General features: G+C 38.4%; 2 pseudogenes; both read right to left on the reverse strand.

The window, feature by feature from the left end:
* Positions 1 to 3881: 3881 nt before the first annotated feature.
* Positions 3882 to 13504, reverse strand: LOC116145562 (annotated as a pseudogene).
* A 1139-nt stretch (positions 13505 to 14643) lies between these two features.
* LOC116145493 lies at positions 14644 to 16537 on the reverse strand (annotated as a pseudogene).
* Between the last annotated feature and the right edge of the window lie 4087 nt (positions 16538 to 20624).

The following is a 20624-nucleotide window of genomic DNA, read 5'->3' on the forward strand; positions in this document are numbered from 1 at the left end:
TTCCACATATATCATAAACACATCACCCTGTTTTTCTTCACTTTTCGTGTTAAAGAAAGAATAACACTTTTAGCTAAATGATCCTTATATAAATCATTCCATTATGCATAGCCAGTTTTCACTTCAGTTTAGTGAGAACAAGTTACAGTCTGATAAAATTATAACAAATGATAACAAACTAAGAGTCTTGTACATAATATTGCCAACATGGATCAGTTCAAATCAATATATTTCTGAATTCATCACACAGTTCACGTATTAACTGTTGTTCCCCAAAAATGCATGGTTACAATTGATTGATGGAAGGCCGACCAATAGAAAACAGATAACCGTTCATAGATAATACTCACTGAAAAAGGCCAGTGTGAAGGATAACCATCCTGTTTTATGAACGCATGAGTCACTGTCGGCCATATGGGGATGACATGTTGTGACCATATTGAGAAGACATATTCTCAGATGGAGGCCCTGGAGGTGCTCTGGGTCTTGCGTATTCTGCAAATATAACCCACCCATCCAGAAACTGCAAAAGACAAATAGAGAATTCATTTCCCAAGAAGGATTATAAAAAGAGAACTTGAACATCAACAATGAGAGAATCAACTATATTATTGTTATTTTTTCGCAGAAGGAATTAACAGTAATATTGAAATTTAAAAATTAGGTGATAATATCATCAAAACTAGAAAACTCATGGTCAAAAAAAGCCAAAAAGAAATTATTTTACAAAGAATCCAGCTTAGCCTGCACAAGATGACACGACATCATTAAATTTGCTTGAATAAGAACCCTACATCCCTCAAAACAAATCTTTGATGGAATTCCAAATTTTAATCAGAACCTCCATTCAAATACTCAGAAATGAATAGGAACAGGAAGACAATGATATGGTTTCTATAACATTAATCGCTTTCTTCCCCTTTCCCACATATATTTTAAGTTATATCCATGTGTGTTACCATTACAGCAGGGCCATAAAATGAACTTATTGATAGAAATGGACATTAAAAAGGGATAGAAGAGAATAAAAAGGTGCCCAACAAGGATGCAGTTAAGGAATAAGTTAGTAGAAGGATGTGATAAACTCAATCTTAGCACAACGGTACACAGCTTGAACAAACATTTTGCGAGACAATTGAGAAATCTATGAGCCACCTCACTTCAATACGTTTTCTTTTTCTTTTTTTCCCTATGAGGAAATATGAAAGTTGTTTCGCTAACTTGAGGTTCAGAAAAATTGAGATGCAGTTTTCACTTCCTACAGATTCCAAGTGCCCAGGCCCATTGCCATCACTAGATCAAAGTAAACAAGGAAAAAAAATTGAACCAATCTAATTACTCCAATTTTAACTTTGAACACATAAGTCAAACATGATCATGAACTGTGAGTTTCTTAGACCACAATTAATCATAATTAGTCAAGCAATTTGCTGCTTCACTAATTTCCTTACATTTGTTTCCATCTCCATGATAGATTCCAAATCAAACATCGTACTTGATTCTAGCAATCAACTATACTGAACATCTATTTGACATTGAGTAACTAATGCTGATACACATTTTGTGCGTCTCTTTATTTGGTATTTTTAGTAATAAACTTCCAGCAACAAATTATAATGTCACCAACCTCATCAACAACGTTTACAAAACAAGTTCCATGACTAGATTCGATCGACATCCAGCACCCACCAATTCCAATTTTTGATCATTGCCATATGTTCACTCCTTCAGCTAATATTACTGGATAACGCATGAGATACCTTAAACACAACAGTTACCTTACACCCTGAAGTTAAAAACAACTTCAGCCTATATCGTTTTGAGTAAAACATAAACCAGAAAATTACGAATGGTGAATGAAAGTTGTTGAAAATAGAAATTAGAAAATATGCATTAAACAAATATAATAGAATAGGGATCAGAGGAACTAAAAATCACGTCCTAAACAAAAAAAATCCCATTTTTTCTTCATCATTATAAAGTAATGAAAACTAAAACAAGTGCCAAAACTTTGAACATTCTGTAAGGAGCTAATGTTTATTTCTTGAGTTCAAGCTAGCACACTAGTAAGATCTCTTGTAGTTGTACAAAAGGTCTTGGGATCATATCCTAGTCACAACAATATGTTTGTGTGGAAACTTGATTTCTCTCAGACAATAGGCCAAAAAGTGGTGATCTAGTGTGATATTCAAAGAACATAAACAAGCTGATAGACTTGAATGCTATAGGCAAAAGTCAATATCATATTCTTTAATGAGATTACCCGAAGCCATAATATTGAACAAGATTTTACCGTTCGACTTTCTAAGCATATCAAGAAGTCTATGATAACAGAAGAAAATAAATATGAAGCAAATCACATCCCCATAAGTTCAACTACTGAGGCAAAGCATGGAAAGTTGAATTCATCAGATAACATCAACTAACTAGTAACTAAACCAATCAGCTTGCAGCAAAAAACATATCCATTGACTAACATTTAGATTAGCAATAATTCAATAAAAAATCAGAAATAAATACCTACACACCACCACCTAGACCATTTGTTTCTGTATCATTGCTGGTTATCTGATTCACATCATCAAGCTTCGAATCAAGCTCAGGTTTATCATTTTTCTAATGGGTATCAGTGGTAGGTGGGTTTTCCCCATCTTCATTTATTTGCTTTTCCTATATATATTCATATAAACATCAATATCGATTAATGAAACACAAACATTTGATAAAGGAATATGCTTTGTAGGGCCAAAACCAAGCCCTAAGACCAAATTCAAAATAGTTGCTTAAAAAAACAATAACCATACAAATGCATTTCATCTGCATCGAATCTTAACAAAAAAATTTGAACATTCAAAGAAAAAATCACCTTATCATTATTGCTATCTGGTTCTGTATCTGTCCCAGTTACTCTACAAACAATCTCTCTCTTCTTCCTGCAAAATATACATTAAACACAGTACTTCATTACTTGGTAAACCAAAAAACTAAATAAATTAAGAAACAAAACAAACTAAAAATGTTACCTTGAAACCTGGTATGAACTAAAACTTGCAAAAGGACAGTGTCCCACATGAGGAACATGTAAAGAAGCTAATATGGCTGAAGACGAACATGGCAGCAAGAACTACACTGACAGCAAACTCAAGTTCCCGCGAAAACTTGTCGTGAAATTCATGTTTGTCATCGAAAATCTAGAAGCTTTAGTTGGATTAAAGCAACATTGTAAAGCTCGGAGATCTTAAGGTTTTCGGGTGTAAATTTGGAGATTTTTTTTGAAATCTTATCTTGACACTAAACAACATTTCGAGAGTCCATGAAGATAAGGGGGAGAAGACGAGCTGGAGGGGAAAGAGGGGTCAAGTGGTGTCAGGAGAGGCCGCGAGAGAGAGAGAGAAAAAGAGATTTGAACTTTAGGGTTTGCAAATGAATTTTGGGATTAAGATTTGATTCACGGGGTTATGCTAAATTTTGAAATTTAGGGTTAGAGAAGTTTTTTGTTTTTTAATTTTTTGGGGGAAGTGACGTGGCATTTTGTTGAGTTGGCAGATGAGGTGGCACTGCCATGTCAGATGCCATGTCACGTTGTAAGGGAATGTTGTAAGGGATTGTTGCCATGCCATTGTGTAGTGTTGTTGTAATAACAAATAACAATACTAATAACAAAAAACTATATCTTGGCTAAATAGATTCTAACAACTGCAGTACATGATTACAATAATAATAAATGGTATGTGATCTTTTAATACAAAATCTTATTTAAATTAGGTTACAAATTCAACCATGGATATGTGAGAAAAATTTAGAGAAGAATATGGAGATAGATCTAATACAATTAAAGAGTGGAAAAATGATAATACAATTGAAAGAAGGCTTGAATAACATTAATCCTTGGAAACAGCAACCACTTGTTTCCCAACATTGCGTCCAGTAAAAAGACCAACAAGAGTAGCAGGAGCATTTTCAAGACCTTCAATAATGTCTTCAAGATAAACAATCTTCCCTTCTCGGATCAAAGGGAGCACAACGTCCAAAAACTTTGCATATTTAGGAAAGTAATCGATGGCGAAAAATCCTTTCATTTGAATCCGCTTAAAAACAATGTTCATCATATTGTGTACACCTTCAGTTTGGCTAAGATTGTACTGTGAGATCATTCCGCATGCTATAATTCGACCATGCAATCTCATATTTAGAAGCACCGCATCTAGCATTTTTCCTCTTACGTTTTCGAAGTAAATGTCGATGCCCTCAGGAAAGCACCTGGAAAAAAAAAAAATTAAAATGAAACTTTCTGAGTTTCCATATTTCTTTATCCTGAAACTGAAAGAGTATATGAAATGACACTTGCCTTTTCAAAGCTGCAACCAAGTCTTGCTCCTCTTTGTAGTTGAAAGCATCATCAAATTCGAAATTGTTCTTAAAAATTTCAACCTTAAGTATTGTACAAGTGATTGTCACAAGCATTAGTTAAGCCAAATTTTTTCAAAGTAATTGAATGTTTAACTGCAACAAACCAGATAACTCTAGGAAGGAACGAAGCCACTAAGGGCTGAGTGGGGGCTCATGCCCCCACTGACCTTGGAGAATTCAGTGAATCCACTTCTATTTTGTATTTGTAGCACTTTAGGGTTTGCAAATGAATTTTGGGATTAAGATTTGATTCACGGGGTTATGCTAAATTTTGAAATTTAGGGTTAGAGAAGTTTTTTGTTTTTTAATTTTTTGGGGGAAGTGACGTGGCATTTTGTTGAGTTGGCAGATGAGGTGGCACTGCCATGTCAGATGCCATGTCACGTTGTAAGGGAATGTTGTAAGGGATTGTTGCCATGCCATTGTGTAGTGTTGTTGTAATAACAAATAACAATACTAATAACAAAAAACTATATCTTGGCTAAATAGATTCTAACAACTCAGTCACGATTACAATAATAATAAATGGTATGTGATCTTTTAATACAAAATCTTATTTAATTAGGTTACAAATTCAACCATGGATAGTGAGAAAATTTAGAGAAGAATCTGGAGATAGATCTAATACAATTAAAGGTGGAAAAATGATAATACAATTGAAAGAAGGCTTGAATAACATTAATCCTTGGAAACAGCAACCACTTTTTTCCCAACATTGCGTCCATTAAAAAGACCAACAAGAGTAGCAGGAGCATTTTCAGACCTTCAATAATGTCTTCAAGATAAACAATCTTCCTTTCTCGGATCAAAGGGAGCACAACGTCCAAAACTTTGCATATTTAGGAAAGTAATCGATGGCGAAAAATCCTTTCATTTGAATCCGCTTAAAAACAATTTTCATCATATTGTGTACACCTTCAGTCTGGCTAAGATTATACTGTAGATCATTCCGCATGCTATAATTCGACCATGCAATCTCATATTTAGAAGCACCGCATCTAGCATTTTTCCTCTTACGTTTTCGAAGTAAATGTCGATGCCCTCAGGAAAGCACCTGGAAAAAAAAAATTAAAATGAAACTTTCTGAGTTTCCATATTTCTTTATCCTGAAACTGAAAGAGTATATGAAATGACACTTGCCTTTTCAAAGCTGCAACAAGTCTTGCTCCTCTTTGTAGTTGAATGTTTAACTGCAACAAACCAGATAACTCTAGGAAGGAACGAAGCCACTAAGGGCTGAGTGGGGGCTCATGCCCCCACTGACCTTGGAGAATTCAGTGAATCCACTTCTATTTTGTATTGTAGCACCCCCCCCCCCCCCCCCCTTCTTTCTCCCACAAAAAAAAAAATCCCTTTCTTCTGTTAAGGTAGTTAAGTCTTTGTCTAACCCCTTTCTCTAAGTAAAAAAATCTCAAAGTTATTTTTTTTTCTCTTTTTGACTAAATTCTTCGTCTATTCAAAATAAAAGTATTAATTGATGCCTCTAATTTTTAATTTTTGTAGTCAATTATTCATATTTTTAAACTATATTTTTCAATATTACAATTTTTTCTTTTAAGACTACCCCACTGAAACAAAAATCCGAACTCCATGGCTGATTTTGGATAAGTATGTTGAAGGAAGAGGAATTTCCTGGAACGATTGGCTAACCTTTTCTTTGCTTCCAGCAATTCCAACAACATAGCAGCCCATCAACTTTGCAAATTGCCCAACCAGTTGACCAATAGCGCCTGATGCTGCTGAAATGTATGCATTTTCTCCTTTCTTAGGAGCAGCTAATTCATAGAAACCAACCCAAGCAGTAATACCAGGCGTGCCTATACAAAAACAAAACATTTTAAACAAAAAGTCTTTCTTTATTACTAGTTTAAAGAATTTAACTACATTTGTGTCTGTTAAAAGTGAATAAACTTTGTGTTGACATTAAAAAATTAAATTCAAGATGTACACAACTAAGAATATTCATAAAAGCAAATACTAAATTATATATGTGGAAGGAATGCAAATACCAGAAAAAATCACTAAGAATTCCAGTATAATAGGACAAGGGAACCTCAGTGTGATGGATTTTGAAGAGGCGTTGAGTGTTCTTAATGAAACTGTATTCTTCCTATCCAACAGCACCCCAAACCAAGTCCCATTTCTTAAATTCTGGATGCCCTGAAGCCACAACTTTGGCCACTCCAAACCCTTCTAATGGCTACATTTTTCGCCATGCATGCATGTAGACGTAAAACTCTACCTATATGGAAGAGGGGTCTGATCCCGTGAGGTTGAGGCCACTAGCGATCTATTGCACCTATACACACAGAGAAACAAATGTGTGAAGCGAACGGAAAACATTGGGGTGGTGTTTGTCGTAGGCACTCCGACGCTCAAGTCAGCAAGGCTGAAAGAGGCTATGTAGTGAGGGCTAGGGAGTAGAGAGGTTATCAGAAGTCTAGCTAAGGACTGTGACTACGGCGGTGATGTGGAGTTCTCAAGCAGGAACTCCAGGTGTGAAGGTGTAGTGTCATGCCCTGTGAGAGGGCTGGCCTCTACTTATATAGTGACTATCTGGTCTCCCATTCTTGGTGGGAGTAGGAGTCTTAGAGTGACTTTGATACAAACCCTAGAGGAATTAGGGCGGTGGTGAGCTGTCTTACCAGTGTTCGAATAGGAAGGTGATTCTAAATAGGAAGCTGTCCTCAAACAGAAAGGTGTCCTCGAACAGGAAAGTGATTCTGAATAGGAAGTTGACCTCGAACAGGAAGATAACCTCGAATAGAGAAGTGATATGTGGGTGCCTTGGGCTCTGGACTAGCTCATAAGTCTAGGAAGTGAACTGGGATTGGGAGGCTTGCGCCTAGATGGTTTGGGCCGACTGTACCTCGTATCAAATGGGCCTAATCCAGATTGGCCTACATTAGGATTGTACCTGGTCTCTTCCTCATTCAGTCCCGTTTTCCTATTTGGGCCAAGGACGATTTTTGGCCCTAAGAGTTTGCCCCCCACTCTTTGAGTTAAGATTTTCTTAAGTCAGAGAGTAGGAAGCGATTGAGGCGCGTTTGGTCTCCCTTCCTGGATGACCAATTGTCGGTGTAGCTGAATAGTTTAATGTAGGTGATTGGTAGTCGAGGGTTATTCGGTATCCATTACCAATCTGAAGTATGCCGTCATCCCAAGAGGGTGTGCTCGATCGGTGTGAAGGGCCTAAGGGACTGAGACAATGAGACTTCTAAAGCTCATGTGCTCGTTCGGTGTGTCCTGCTGACTAGGGAAGTGAGCAAGCATCCCATAGCAGGGGTATCTGCTTGGTATGCCGAGTCGAATGAGTTGGAGACGATGTTAAATTGAAGGTACGTTCCGTTAGGGTACTCAGGTGATCGAGTAAGATGAAATCGACTCAACCGGCTTTTTGAACCGTATGACTTGCACTTGTGATTCTACAGTGCTCTTTACAGGATGCCAAAGGGCCAAATAAAATGCACAAACTTGACCCATGGCTGCCCACTTGTCCGCTATGGAAGATCGAATGGGCAAGGCCCCTTGGCTTGATCACCTCAAGGGTGAACATGTGCTAGACTGCTCCTACCCAGTCACCCCAATTGGGAGAATCTCCTGGACGTGAAGCATGGGAGTGTCGGCTTTGTTGCGGGAGCCGGCGTGTTGCAATGTGCTGGCTCAGTCGGTTAGGAAGGGCGATTGAATCTTTAGACAGGTTAAGTTTGTGTGTTGATCGATGGCGTGGGGTGGGGTGAGTAGTGATAGTCAAAGTTTGAAAAGACCGGGTCGGTCGGTTGATCGGTCGATGGTATAGGGAGAGTGGTGATCCAATACTTGGTTCTTGGGGAGTGAGGATGGTGGAGTTGAGTCGGTCAGTCGGTTGGGTAGAGTGAAGATCCAATACATGGTTTCTGGGGAGTGAGGATGGTAGAGTTGAGTTGGTCGGTCGGTCGGTCGGTCAGGTAGAATAGAGATCCAATACTTGGTTTCTCGGGAGTGAGGATGGTGGAGTTGAGTCGGTTGGTCGGTTGGGTAGAGTGGAGATCCAATACTTGGTTTCTGAGGAGTGAGGATGGTGGATTTGAGTCGGTCGGTCGGTTAGGTAGAGTGGAGATCCAATACTTGGTTTCTGAGGAGTGAGGATGGTGGAGATGATTCGGTCGGTCGGTTGGGTATAATGGATACGCTAAAAATGTCTAGTTCGGGGTCAAGTGGTTTTAGTGGAGCTGGGGCATATGTCAGGAATGAGTATGAGAGTGCCCCAACCATGGTGATGATGCCCGAATGGGGTTTTCCAGTAGGTATACCGACTGGTGTGAACATGGCTACCCAAGGGACGAATGCTGCTAATCCGAATGGTTCGGGCAGGTAAGGGGAAAGTAGGGAAGACTCCGAAGGAGTTGGTAGTCCATCCTCATCTAGTAGTGGCTCTAAGGATGAGCCGAGTCAACAGGAAAGTGGGATTCTAAACAGGGATTATCCGCCCGTGCTTAAAGAAAATGACATGTGGTAGCTTCGGACAATGTATCACATTCCAGATTCAATCCAAATCAGGGCGCCAAGTTCTTATGAACGGGTTGACTGGGAGGTAAAAGGCTGGGTGAGTGTTGGCGATAGGGTGACCGAGTTGGAGATAGGAGAGACAACTCACACCGATGACACTTAGTTCTATTTTTCTTTTGCTCATGTATCTCGGGGCCTACGATATCCTTTCCTAGCGTATGTGCCTTTCATTGTATTCTGAACTTAGCCGCTTGAAGCTTCTTCTATATGGTACTTGTGATTCTGTTTTTGATGCTTTTCCTTATGGTGAATGATTTGTTGATTGCTTCCTTGTTTGTAGATATGCTAAGGGTTGAGCCATATGCTTGTGTTATGATTTTGGTGCAACCCAGTGGTTGAGTCGTGTGAACTCTTTGTTGGGTTGAGTCGATAACTTATCGATTTTGAGGTGTAAGAACCCTTCACTCAGTTTGGCTAACTGAATGTGTAGCTTCATGAACCCGACAAGGCCGATCAAAAGGTGTGGATCCATGAATTGGGCAAGGCCGATCAAAAGGTGAAACTGTGGATCGAGCAGGGCCGATCCAACGATGGAAATTCGTGGATCGAGCAGGGCCGATCCGATCCGAAGGTGTAAATTCGTGGATCAAGTAGGGTCGATCCGAAGGTGTAAATCCATGGGTCGAGCAGGGTCGACTCGAAGGTGTACAAAATCCATGAATCGAGTAGGGTCAATCTGAAGATGTAAATCCGTGGATCGAACAGGGTCGATTTCGAAGATGTAAATCCGTGGATCGAGCAGGGTCAATCTGAAGGTGTAACAAACATTTGATCAAGTAGGGTCGATTTGAATATGCAAATCCATGGATCGAGCAGGGTCGATCCGAAGGGGTAATTAACATTTGATAGAGCAGGGTCGATTTCGAAGATGTATATCCGTGGATCGAGCAGGGTCGATCCAAAGGTGTAATTCCGTGGATCGAGCAGCGTCAATCCGAAGGTGTAATTTTGTGGATCGAATAGGGTCGATCCAAAGGTATAACAAACATTTGATCAAGCAGGGTCGATCTGAAGATGCAAATCTATGGATCGAACAAGGTCGATCCAAAGGTGTAATTAACATTTGATCGAATAGGGTCGATTTCGAAGATGTAAATCCGTGGATCGAGCAGGGTCGATTTGAAGGTATAACAAACATTTGATCGAGTAGGGTCAATATGAAGATGCAAATCTATAGATTGAGCAGGGTCGACCCGAAGGTGTAATTAACATTTGATAGAGCAGGGTCGATTTCGAAGATGTATATCCATGGATTGAGTAGGGTCGATCTGAAGGTGTAATTCCATGGATCGAGCAGGGTCGATCCGAAAGTGTAACAAACATTTGATCGAGCAGGGTAGATTTGAAGATGCAAATCCGTGGATCGAGCAGGGTCGATCCAAAGGTGTAATTAATATTTGATCAAGCAAGGTCGATTTCGAAGATGTAAATCCGTGGATCGAGCAGGGTCGATCAGAAGGTGTAATTCCGTGGATCGAGTAGGGTCAATCCGAAGGTGTAACAAACATTTGATCGAGCAAGGTCGATCCAAAGTACAAAAACTCATGAATTGGGCAGGGCTGATTCGAAAGTGTCAGTTGCTGAATAATGCTTCATTGAATTCAGGCTGTGAGACCAACTATCTAAGGAGGCGGTGGATGGGCCCACTCATCCTTTTTAAATAAAAAATGAAAAGACAACAAATATTTAGACTGATTTCACCTAAAAGTAGTAGTGTGCAGGATGGATTGCATTCCAATTATTGCTGTTGTCTTTGCCTTTGGGAGTTTGGAGCCGATAGGTACCCTTCCCTGCTTCTTTGGTGATCTTGTAGGGCCTATAATCGATCTGAGCTCTGGCCTCTTGTCGTTCGGCATTCAGTCATATCAGGCATGAATTGCCCGATTCGTCTCATCTTCCTTCCACCTTATTTGAGTCACTGCTCTAACCAGGGCGTCTTCCATCGTGATGTAGCCTAGCTTCGTCAGTTCTTTGTATAGTTCACTATTCGAGAGGAGACCCTTCCTGAAGGCATCTACTGCTATCTCGGGGTTACAAGAAGGGATGAAAATCTTCTCTTTGTTGAATCTGTTGACATACTCTCTCAAGGGCTCTTCCCTCCTCTGGTATACTTTGTATAGGTCGGCCGACAGCTTCTTGAGTTTTTTGTTGCTGATAAATTGCTCCACAAAGGTGTCGGTGAGCTGAGCGAATGAATTGATGGAACCGTTCGATAGATTTGTGTACCACTAGAGTGCTGGATCGGATAGGCTCGAACAGAAACTTTTGTACATGCAGGTTTCCCTCAACTGTCAGGGTATTGAAACAATGAACATCCGTTGCTTGTACGAGACTATATGATCATCTAGGTCGGTTGTGCCATTGTAGGGTTTCATGCTGGGAATAGTAAACTTCTGGGGCATGTCGGCTAGGGCGATCTCGTCCACAAAGGGTGAATATGAGTAACAGTGAGGCCTACTCTTCTTGGTCGAGATCGGCATTCCTGGGATGCGCCTCATCACTGCCTCTACATTAGCAAGCCTCTTGGCCAATACCTGGTCCATAGGAGAGGGGGATACCACTAAGTCATCCCATTTGACTGGGTCAGCCATTACATCCGTCCTTGGCATATTCCTTTGGGTCATCCCGCGCGGTGTAGTCTGGTGGATCATTCCTTCGTGCACACCCTGGTAACCTTCATCTCCGTTCATTCCTTCCGATTAGATGACTCCTATGGTAACTGATCTAGTGTTTCACCCTACATGGATGGTCAGGGGGGTTGTTTGATATTCGTTCAGTCCATCAGGATGGGTGGGCTCGAGTGCTAAGTTTGGTTGGGTTGGTCATTCAACCCGTGACGGTGAGCCGAGCCAAATGGTGTTTATGTAGGGATGGTTGATTGAAGGTGAGGCTGGATGGTAAGAATGGGTTGGTCTTGCGGGTGTGGGCTCTCTGTCTCTTGGGCGTCTTGATCTTAAGACTGGGGTGGATCGGATGAATGGGGTTCTGTTTGCAGATCCTTTCCTCCATGAGTCAAGATCAAGTCGTCGACCACCAATGAACTTAATGGACATAGCCTTTTACCGGAGGCCGAGGGTTTGTGCTCTAGGGTTTGGAGAGGTTGCATGGATGAAACTAGGGCGAGGAATCGATTGGGAGGTACTTGGCAAGGCAGAAGCTCCAAATCATAGAACTGACTCACCTTCACTTTAAGAGACCAGTTTTCAGCCCTGATAGAGGTGTTTTCGATCCGTATTGCAATGTTCTTGGCTTCTAGTGTGGCCACCTTGTTTGAATTATGTTGCATGAGGGCAGTCAAAGCCTCTAGTTTGGCCTCGAGACGAGGGCTAGCATTGTCTAAATGGTCAGCCATGGAAAGTTCCTCTACATAGCAAGGTTCGTCTAGCCGAATGATTGCTAGAGGCCCCATGGTGGGCGCCAAACTATAGATGTAAAAATCTACCTGTACGGAAGGGTGGTCTGATCTTGTAAGGTTGAGGCCACTAGCGATCTGCTGCACCTACACACGCAGAGAAACAAATGTGTGAAGTGAACGGAAAACATCGGGGTGGTGTTTGTCGTAGGCACTCCGACGCTCAAGTTAGTAAGGCTGAAAGAGATTATGTAGTGAGGGCTAGGAAGTAGAAAGGTTACCAAAAGTCTAGTCAGGGACTGTGACTACAGCGGTGATGTGGAGTTCTCAAACAGGAACTCCGGGTGTGAAGGTGTAATGTCATGTCCTGTGAGAGGGTTGGCCTCTGCTTATATAGTGACTATCTGGTCTCCCATTCCTGGTAGGAGTAGGAGTCTTAGAGTGACTTTGTTACGAACCCTAGAGGAATTAGGGCGGTGTGAGCTGTCTTACCAGTGTTCGAATAGGAAGGTGATTCCGAATAGGAAGGTGATTCCTAATAAGAAGCTGTCCTCGAACGGGAAATTGATCCCGAATAGGAAGGTGACCTCGAACAGGAAGATAACCTCGAATAGGGAAGTGATTTGTGGGTGCCTTGGGCTCTGGACTCGTTCATAAGTCCAGAAAGTGAACTGGGATTGGGAGGCTTGCGCCCAGGTGGTTTGGGCCAACTGTACCTCGTATCAAATGGGCCTAATCTAGATTGGGCCGCATCGGGATTGGACCTGGTCTCTTCCTCATTCAGTCTCGTTTTCCTATTTGGGCCAAGGACGATTTTTGGCCCTAACAATGCATCAACATAAACAAGAAACTTTCATAAGAAACAAAACAAAATAAAACCCTTTATCTAATAGGTTTTGAGTTTTTGGAACCTATAATTATTTAACATGATATCAGCGTTAAAGGTATTCAAGGAATACTTACAGATTCAATTGTGTAAGTTAAACCAGGAATTCCTAAATTCTTCATGCGGTTCCCCATGATAGGATCATAAGACAAGTAAAGATTCTTGATGACAACAGCATTTGAACCTGGTTCTACTTTCAATGATATGGAACTTGTTTTCACCACCATGTTTGATTCTTTCGGAGCTCCATTAACGAGTTGCTTCAATATCACTTGCTTGTTGCTCATCACTTCGCTACCACTTGCCATTACTGCTTGTTTTGCTTTGCTTTAATTTTCCACAAGTCAAATACTTCTTTATTTCTTAAGTCTTCGTGGTATTGTAGCGTGATAATCAGTTGTATTTATAGCCGCTGTTCATCTCATTTTTGTTTTGTGTTGTGTTTAATTTTAAGTGATATGAATCAACAATGACGATTCTAGTGCAGAAAAGTAGAAGAAAGGTCAAAGTTTTGGTTTAATTTTCCTCATCTGACCAATATCATTCTCCCTTGTGCAAAATTATAAGCGTATAAATTTGAATCAAACCTATCTCTTTATTGCTGTACTAATTAGTCTATTGAAGAACGTTTTCGTCCCTCGTGGAAAAGCATAGGGGGTGAATAGTTTGAATGAATATATACACGAAGGTTTTTGGATACCGAGAATATTAAAAAAAAAAAAAATCAAATTAATCTCTTACCTCAAAAATCTGTAAGGTTTTACCTTTTAATAGTACATCTGCATGAGAATTATTAAAGAAGTATTTATACATCTGCATGAGAAAATAACTATAACATTATTTAATTACTTTATGATGCAACTATGAAGAATTCTTCTAGAAACTTAACAATGGTTATTACACGAAGGGTTTCAATAATATGGTCAATAATCACGAGAATTACTTGTATGAGATAGTCTTAATTAACATGGTGAAAATGGCTAATAATATAATGACAAGTGTTATTATACATTTGTTAAATTTTTTTTTTATTTATCCATCACCATAACTCACGAAGATATCAGTTTATACAGAAGAATTTGTACACAGTGGCGGATCCAGCCACTCATGACCCACCCTCAAATTTTTTTTTTTTTAACATTAATATGTAAATTTATATATTTTGGCCCACCCTAAAAAAAATATTAATAGACAAAAATTGTAATGTATAATAAATTTTTATTTTGGCCTACCCTAAAAGAAATTTCTGGATCCGCTAAATTGTACATATAATATTATTCTATCAAACAAATAACCTCTATCATATATAATCAATAGATTTAAAAATTAATAACATGCATTTTCATTTTATTAGACGGTCTTACCGCATCAGTTAAGTGAGTGATAAAACTATTATCTAAGTTTTCTTACGCTTAGGTTTATTATTAGTTAGAAAGAGGGTATAATACACAGATTGTATTTACTCCCTAGCTGCCACAACAACTTGCTTTCCAACACTGCGTCCATTGAATAGACTAACGAGGGCAGCCGGAGCACTTTCAATAGCTTCAGCTATGTCTTCAAGATAAACAAGTTTCTCTTCTCGGATTAAAGCCAACACAACATCCAAAAACTCTGAATATTGAGGAAAGTAATCAATGACTGCGAGTCCTTCCATACGAATCCGCTTATAAGCAAGGTTCATTAAATTGCGTATGCCTTCCGGCTCACTAAGATAGTACTGTGAGATCATTCCACACACCACAATTCGACCATGAAGTCTCATGTTTACAAGCACTACATCTAGCATATTTCCACCGATAGTTTCGAAGTAAAGGTCAATGCCCTCAGGAAAGTACCTAGGGAAGAGTGTATATATATATAAGTTAATGAGTTCCATCTCCTCTCTGGTCCTGATGAAATTTAAGAGAGAATCTAAGAAATGAAACTTAATTACCTTTTCAAAGTTGCATTTAAGTCATGCTCCTCCTTATAGTTGAAAGCATCATCAAACCCCAACTTTTTCTTTAAAATTTCAACCTAAAGTATGGTAGAAGGATAAAGAAAAATAAATAAAAATTACCAGCTCTTAACAAGTTTGAAAAGGTGAAAATTTTTGAATGAGAAAGACAAGCATGAATAGAAACTTCTAGGTTTTAAGATATATTGACTTGTTCAAATATTGTCCAGGAAAAAAAAAAAAACATAGCCTTTGACAGATTATAGAAGTAATTGTCACAAGAATTGTTTAAACTGAATTATTGGCAGGGAATCAAATGTTAAACTGCAATAAATTAATCTGATAAGTCTTGGAAAAGTATAAAGAAGAATGAGGTTTTTTTTGGAGAAATACAATTGGTTTACCTTTTCTTTACTTCCAGCACTTCCAACAACATAGCAACCCATTAACTTTGCAAATTGCCCAACAAGCTGACCAACTGCACCTGATGCTGCTGAAACGTATACATTCTCACCTTTCTTAGGAGCAGCGACTTTATAGAAACCAGCCCAAGCTGTAATACCTTGCATACCTAACCATCAAAAAGAAAAAAAAAAAAAATTATCATATACTAGAAGCAAGGAGCCAAGGACCGACCCATTTAGTGACGGAGCGGGGGCTTCCACTCAAAAAAAAGTTCATTAATTTTTTTAGTTCTTTATATTATTTTAAACAAATATGAAATTATGTATTGAAGGCATGTAATTACTCAAAACCTTGAGATCATCAAGAGCGGAAACAGAAAAACTCACCAAGAATTCCAGTATAGTAGGACAAGGGAACATCAGTGTGATGGATTTTGAACAGGCTTTCAGGATTCTTAATCACACTGTACTCTTCCCATCCAACAATTCCCCAAACTAAGTCCCCTTCCTTAAATTTTGGATGCCCTGAATCTACAACTTTAGCCACTCCAAACCCTTCTAATGGCTACATTTACACTATGCATGCATCAACTTAAATGAGAAAATTTGCATAATAAATATAAATAATTAAATAGAACCCTTCATAAAAAAGCTTTTAAGTTTTCGAATCGTATAATTGCCTAACATGATATTAAAGTTAAAGGTCTTTAAGTAATGCTTACAGAACCAGGTGTGAAAGAAGAGAATTCATGATGTTCAAAATTCTTCAGGCGAATTCCCACGTAAGAATCACAAGACAAGTAAAGATTCTTCACAACAATTGCTTTTGAACCTGATTCGACTTTCAAGATATTGAACTTGTTTTCACCAACATGTCTGATTCTTTTGGAGCTCCATCAACGAAGTGTTTCAATATAACTTGCTTGTTGTTCATAACTTCACCATCACTCGCCATTATTGCTTGTTTTGCTTTTGTTTATATTTTCACAACTCAAATGTATGTATAAATTTTTCTTGAGTTTTTGTGTTGTTGCAGCATGATGATCAGTTATTTTTGTAGTTGCATGATTGTTGCTTATCTTGTCTTTGTTTTGTTTTGATATAAATGAGTCAGCAATGACGATTCTATTATAAAACAGTTGAACTTTTGGTTTTGATTTACTTTTTTCTTTTCTTGTGATGATGATCATCCTTTCTTGTGTAAAAACATTGACAATGATATTTATATATAACTTCTAGGCTTTTCAAGACTTTTACCATTAAGGTCATTGTCTTCTAGCCACAAGGAAAGTTCAAAATCTTAACATATCTAACTCCTATTATAGCGTAAGTTAATCAAGAAAGACAAAATTGAGGCTCCGTTGTCTTCAAAATAATAAAAATACAATTGTAGATGGTGCATTACATTATGCACATGAATCGGCAATTGTTGTAATTGGATAAAAATACACAAAGTGATCCTCTTGACAAATTATTCTATTATCAGAAAAATAATGCAGCACAAATGTGGCAACTACAACTGCTTAATTTTTTCCCAATATTGCTTTCATTAAATGGGCCAACAAGAGCTATCTGCAGGAACATTTTCAAGACCTTCAGCAATGTCTTCAAGATAATCTTCCATCCATTCTCGGATCAAAGACACCGCAACCTCTAAAAACTTTGTTGCCAAAGGAAAGTAATAGAAGACAACGAATTTGCTTATAAGTAATGTTCGTCAAATTGTGTACACCTTCAGGAATTTTATGTATCTCGTGTCAAATACCAAGTCCAGCCAAGTAAATATGGTCCACTTTATGGTTTTCATTTGGGCTTCACACAAGTGTCCTTCCCCCTAAACACGTCTATTAAGTTAAAAGAACCCAACCTTATAAACTGAATCCTAGACTTAGAGAAAATAGTTCTCAATAATTCATTCCCTAAGGTTATGGTGACAATAAGTATTGAAAAATTAAGAAGTGAACAAACTTAGATGCATGCAAGGAATGCGAACATATATCACACTCGGATCATAGAAATTAATTTATCCGGCCTGTTTGATTTATGTTGAGGGGGTAAATGAGCCCCTCCTGGACCTATATTGGATCACCTGTCAACTAAAATATTGATGATTTGGACTACTCGCTAGTAGCTACTGCACATTGGGGTGACTTGACTTAAAAAATAAAAGTATTGGAAGATCCTTACCGGGGCTTATCTTCATGGACCTTGAGAGAAGGTACACCAGATTCCTTCTGTAAATATGATCGGGTCGGTTGTGTTGGGATTTTACCTAGGACTGGAACGTAGAAAATAAATTAAAAACAGAGGACTTTGATTTTATCTGAATAGTGCAGGTGTTTCATTGAGTTTTACTTGAATACAAATTGAGGAAACTGACCCTTGTATAAAGAGTACATCCCCGACTCTTCAACCAGATTAATCGACTCTGTTTAAGTTTCATAAAGACATCTTTTCATTTTCCTAACAGTCTATCAAAAATATAAAAAAATTCATGAGCCAAGAAAAAACTCTTGATTCATCCAGGATTATCAAAACTCTTCTAGAAATGTTGATTACAAATTATTGTTCTGAACAAGCTGCTGGGCCGTAGAAGATTTCAGGATACTTAAGTATTAATCTCACAGATATGGGGCTCAAGGGAGAGTTCCCTTGGGGAATTCAGAATTGCATTAGCTTGATGAGTTTAGACCTTTCAGGGAACCTCCTTTTTGGCTCAGTCCCAGTTCAAATTTGGGGAAAACTCAAAACTCTCTCAAGACTTGACCTCTCCAACAACAGATTTTCAGGTCAAATCCCATCAAGAATAGCACAGTGCACATTTCTGAAAGAGCTTGCGCTCAACAACAATCCTCCCTCGTGGAAAAGCATAGGGAGTGACTAGTTTGAATGAATAGATACATGCAGGTTTTTGGATAGCAAGAATATGAAAAAAATCAACATCTTACATGCAGGTTTTTGTATCTACGGCGAATGTTCGCAAGAATTGGAGTAGAATTCTGACTCAATGAGCACGTTGTCTAAATCCAACTCGGAGTTTTCCATGGCTGGTGATGTCTGCACAATCTAATACCACAACAAGGAGTTGCTTCGGTGTTCTGGAAAATAAACTGTGGCTTAAGGAGATGCCCAAATCTTTTGGAGGATATTTTATGGGATCTTTTCAAGATTGGTTGATTATGGTGAAACCCGAGTTAAATCGCAGTTTTTTATCCCGTATCCAAATCTCTATCATGAATCCATTCGTAAACATCGAGATTATTCTACCTTATATAAGCAGTTATTATCACAAATTATTGTTCTCCAAATATCCTGGTTATAAAAACTGCGTATATATGCTATTTTCCACGGTCTCCACTATGTTGACATTTTGGACCCCGAGGCTCAAGGTTGGTGTTATTTTACAGTAGGTTACGAGTGGGAATCTGAATTTGAAGTTGAGAAAGTTATCTTTGTGGATGATATATCTTTTAATGATTGTTTTTATCTTTTAAACCCTAATAATAACATTAGGGTTATTGATGTTACAGATCTTTCCTCAACAATTAAGAGAGAGGTGGTATTAAGAGAGAAGGTGTTATTCATAAGATGAATACTATCAAGTTAGAATGTCTCATGATATACCTGTGTCTAATAGTGATATATTGTGTTTATCCAAGTATTTAGTGGAGTTATGCGGGGGGATTATCCTTGTATATGATGATGATTATTGCTCATGTTTCGTGGAACTTTTAGAGAGAGCTTAAACAAATAGAAATAGAAACGGAGATGAGAGAAAACAGAGCAACGAAAAACTTTACTTTGTTTCAGTTTTGATTAATAACAGAATCTTGTTACAAGCAAGCTTATATAGTGAGCTGCTGAACTGAAGAAACAAAATTAGTTACAGTGAGGTTATAGAGAAAGAACTGATTTCTATTTAGCAACAGAGAAGCCAACACTTATTTTAGTAAAGACTGGAGCTGAGACGACTGTGTTTTTAGTTCTTCATAGCTTGTTCTTTAGTTGAAAACGGCAACGTTTCTGTGCAGCCTTTTATATTTAAGACGGCATCGTTTCACAAACCAACAGCCTCCCTTAAGCTAAACAGCAGTCTTCTCTTCTCAGACCAACAGCCTCCCTCAAGCCAAGCTGCCCTGCAATTTGAGCTTGACAATAATCTGCTTCTGCTCATCACCAGAAACAGATTCTACCAACAATAATCTGCTTCTGCTCATTTCTTAGAAGCACATTCAGCCCACCATAATCTGCTTCTGCTCATTACTTAGACATATATTCAGCCCAACAATAATCTGCTTCTACTCATCACAATCATCCAACAATAACCTGCTTCTACTCTTCACAATAACAAGACTGAACANCTACCTTATATAAGCAGTTATTATCACAAATTATTGTTCTCCAAATATCCTGGTTATAAAAACTGCGTATATATGCTATTTTCCACGGTCTTCACTATGTTGACATTTTGGACCCTTGAAGCTCAAGGTTGGTGTTATTTTACAGTAGGTTACGAGTGGGAATCTGAATTTGAAGTTGAGAAAGTTATCTTTGTGGATGGTATATCTTTTAATGATTGTTTTTATCTTTTAAACCCTAATAATAACATTAGGGTTATTGATGTTACAGATCTTTCCTCAACAATTAAGGGAGAAGGTGGTATTAAGAGAAAAGGTGTTATTCATAAGATGAATACCGAATTTTATCAAGTTAGAATGTCTCATGATATACCTGTGTCTGATAGCGTTATATTGTGTATATCCAAGTATTTAGTGGAGTTATGCGGGGAGATTATCCTTGTATATGATGATGATTATTGCTCATGTTTGGACACTTATGACTTCAAGATATATAAGCTAGATTTATCTAAGATGGCTTGGGTGCAATTGGATAGCTTAGGGAGTTACGTTTTATTTGTCTGTAAAACTAGGTCAAGATCTTTTTCTGCCAAGGAACTTGTTGAGCACAACGGTACTAAGTATATTTGTATCTTCAACAAAGTAAACAAAATGGAAAAATAAAAGCAGCAAATAAGTAATCAAGATGTGCAGCAAATAAAAGCAGCATAAATTTCGTATTTGAAAA

Source organism: Pistacia vera, unplaced genomic scaffold, assembly GCF_008641045.1.
Source record: "Pistacia vera cultivar Batoury unplaced genomic scaffold, PisVer_v2 Contig462, whole genome shotgun sequence".
NCBI classification, from domain to species: Eukaryota; Viridiplantae; Streptophyta; class Magnoliopsida; order Sapindales; family Anacardiaceae; genus Pistacia; species Pistacia vera.